General features: G+C 46.0%; 1 non-coding gene across 1 annotated transcript; it reads right to left on the bottom strand.

The window, feature by feature from the left end:
- Positions 1-222: 222 nt before the first annotated feature.
- On the bottom strand, positions 223-297 carry Trnas-cga (transfer RNA serine (anticodon CGA)). Its single transcript has one exon. It is a non-coding gene; the product is annotated as a tRNA-Ser (tRNA).
- Positions 298-3,794: the final 3,497 nt, after the last annotated feature.

Genomic DNA, 3,794 nt, shown 5'->3' with positions numbered 1-3,794 from the left:
GCAGTTACTTCTGTAAAATATCTGGAAGTATGCGTGCGGAACGATTTGAAGTGGAATGATCATATAAAATTAATTGTTGGTAAGGCGGGTACCAGGTTGAGATTCATTGGGAGAGTCCTTAGAAAATGTAGTCCATCAACAAAGGAAGTGTTTCCAGAATGAGATTTTCACTCTGCAGCGGAGTGTGCGCTGATATGAAACTTCCTGGCAGATTAAAACTGTGTGCCCGGCCGAGACTCGAACTCGGGACCTTTGCCTTTCGCGGGCAAGTGCTCTACCAACTGAGCTACCGAAGCACGACTCACGCCCGGTACCCACAGCTTTACTTCTGCCAGTATCTCGTCTCCTACCTTCCAAACTTTACAGAAGTTCTCCTGCGAACCTTGCAGAACTAGCACTCCCGAAAGAAAGGAGAACTTCTGTAAAGTTTGGAAGGTAGGAGACGAGATACTGGCAGAAGTAAAGCTGTGGGTACCGGGCGTGAGTCGTGCTTCGGTAGCTCAGTTGGTAGAGCACTTGCTCGCGAAAGGCAAAGGTCCCGAGTTCGAGTCTCGGTCGGGCACACAGTTTTAATCTGCCAGGAAGTTTCAACAAAGGAGATGGCTTACAAAACACTCGTTCGACCTATACTTGAGTATTGCTCATCAGTGTGGGATCCATACCAGATCGGGTTGACGGAGGAGATAGAGAAGATCCAAAGAAGAGCGGCGCGTTTCGTAACAGCGTTATTTGGTAACCGTGATAGCGTTACGGAGATGTTTAACAAACTCAAGTGGCAGACTCTGCAAGAGAGGCGCTCTGCATCGCGGTGTAGCTTGCTCGCCAGGTTTCGAGAGGGTGCGTTTCTGGATGAGGTATCGAATATATTGCTTCCCCCTACTTATACCTCCCGAGGAGATCACGAATGTAAAATTAGAGAGATTAGGGCGCGCACGGAGGCTTTCAGACAGTCGTTCTTCCCGCGAACCATACGCGACTGGAACAGGAAAGGGAGGTAATGACAGTGGCACGTAAAGTGCCCTCCGCCACACACCGTTGGGTGGCTTGCGGAGTTTAAATGTAGATGTAGATGTAGAGGTCCTCCTCGCCCAATCCATGTTTGGCCATATCGGCGCTTTAACGTGTTCTTACTACAGCAGCAAAATGCGATGGTGCTCCTCATGTACGTACCACATCCTCTGGTATTGCTCTAAGGTGACATCCTCAAGCAGTCCTGCAAATGATGCCACAGAAACCGAAGCTAATTCCGAACACTGAGTTTGTTTGGTAACATGCACGGCCCGATAAGACCATTACCCAGTACCATTAACCAAACATTCAATGAGATACATCGCTGATACGGAGACTCAGGTACACCATATGGGTTGAAGCCTACATATTCCAAACGTGAGAATTGTACTATTTAAACAGACCTTAACGAGTGATCCCTGTTCCATCTGTAAATAAAATGTTGTTGCCAAACGTTGGGCTGTCTACAGCTTGTTGTTGCATCCACTGACAGAACGTCAGCCTAGGACCAAAGTCCACCTCACTAAGACACTGAACTCGTTGTAGGTGGTGCTAGTACATTGCTTTGCGATGCTTTATTCTCCAAACACTGCTGTGGCTCATACCAGGAATTTATGTGGTAAATCTCCTTGTAAAGATTCCTGGAAAGTGTTCGTCTTCTAGCGCAGGTGTAATTCGTCCAGGTCTATCTGCTACCGTACCATGTTCAAAGCTTCCAGTTTGTCGGAGGCGTTGATGCACCCTTGTTAATGATGGCTCTCGGGTTGCCTTCGGGTATGGTATGCTTCTTGGTACAAGCTTGCAGTCTCCCGCGCATTGCCATTAGCCTTACCATACATGAAATGCATACTCGCATACTCCTCGTTATTCCATGTTACCACCAGCACTCGTACAACACAACTGTCGTTCTACAGACAACGTAGCCGAGCGGTCTAAGGCGCTGCAGTCATGGGCTGAGCGGCTGGTCCCGGCGGAGGTTCGAGTCCTCCCTCGGGCATGGGTGTGTGTCTGTTTGTCCTTAGGATAATTTAGGTTAAGTAGTGTGTAAGCTTAGCGACTGATGACCTTAGCAGTTAAGTCCCATAAGATTTCACACACATTTGAACATTTTTTTCTACAGACAACGGACGTGAGTGGCACCCTAACTGTGTACTGTACTGTCCTATCCATTCTGTTTACAACTTCACATCTCCGAAATGTAAAAGAAGACTATATCATGAGCCGGCATGCGATGTTTACACAGAACTTCAATAATACTGGTTGGTAACCACAAAGTCGCAATTATATATCAAATGGTTCGTTTGCGGACCTATGTGTACTGAGACTTTTTTGCTTCTAGTGTCGTGTACTTTCTACCGTATGCATTTACATCATTAATTATGATACTCCCTGAATTTCTTCCACATAAACTACTTCCTGTCCTTCTATCACGCTTGAAACAGTTCATCTCTCTGTCACATGTCACCGATATAGTTCTGCCACATATCCGTCCTTTCTTCTGGATGTAACACACATTTACCATTCACTGTAATTCCTGGGTTAACACATTTACATCTATATCTTCGTCTGCATCGACATACATACTGAAAAACCACTGTGTAGTGCATGGAGGTAGATACTTTATATCACTGCTAGTTCCTACGTTTCCTGTTCTACTCACAAATAGAGCGAGGAGAAAAATACTCTGGACGACCACTAATCTTCTGCAGTTTGGCCGGCTGTTACATGATATATACGTTGCAGGCAGTAGAAATGTCTGCAGGCTATTGCAAATACTGGTGTTCTCAACTTCCTCAATAGCATTTCGCGAAAAGATTATCTTCCCTTCAATAACTCCCAACTAAGCTCATAGAGTAATTCCGTAATATTATCGCTCTGTTCGAACCGACTAGTAACAAATCTAGCAGCACGCGTCTGCATAACTCATGTAATCCGACCTGCTGCGGACCGGAAGCACTCGAGCAGTACTCAAGAGTAGGTCGCATGAGCGTGGTGTACACTCCCCTTCAAAGGTGCGTTCACTTTCCCACGGTTCTCCCAACTAACTACAATCGACCATTCGCCTTCCCTACAACTGGCCTTATTTGCTCGTTCCATTTTACGTCGTTTCGCAACGTTACTCGCAAATATTTAATCGACATGACTGAGTCAATCTGCATGCCATTAGTCTGTATTCGAGCATTACAAAAGGTTTCTCCTAACCACATGCATCCACTTACATTTTTTTAAAGCAGGCTGTCATTTGTTGCATCAGATATAAATTCCTGAATCGGCAACAGTCACTCAACGACGAAACTTCAGGGTTCTTCGATTTTCCCTTTAATCATCTTTGTTTCAATATCTTCACATGTTTCCGTCATCCATTCTGATTTAGCCTGTTTTCACTTCCTGTTAATCTGATCCTTAAGAACCTTGTACTCACTGCTCCCAGTCTCATTCTTGGTACTCTTATACTTTCTTCCATACTTAAGCTTAGTTACTTCCTGATTGAAATGAAATGATGGTGTGGCATTATTCGCCTGGTGACACCACCTGGGCCGGCCGGGGTGGCCGAGCGGTTCTCGATGCTACAGTTTGGAACCGCGCGACCGCTACGGTCGCAGGTTCGAATCCTGCCTCGGGCATGGATGTTTGTGATGCCCTTAGGTTAGTTAGGTTTAAGTAGTTCTAAGTTCTAGGGGACTGATGACCACAGAAGTTAAGTCCCATAGTGCCCAGAGCCATTTGAACACCATCTGGGGTTGTTCGGCCACCTGGTGGAAATCTGATCATTTGACGCACTTCGG

Source organism: Schistocerca serialis, chromosome 1 (assembly GCF_023864345.2).
Source record: "Schistocerca serialis cubense isolate TAMUIC-IGC-003099 chromosome 1, iqSchSeri2.2, whole genome shotgun sequence".
Taxonomy (NCBI): domain Eukaryota; kingdom Metazoa; phylum Arthropoda; class Insecta; order Orthoptera; family Acrididae; genus Schistocerca; species Schistocerca serialis.
Note: the sequence above shows the minus strand (reverse complement) of the source record. Positions and strands in the feature narration are given on the sequence as shown.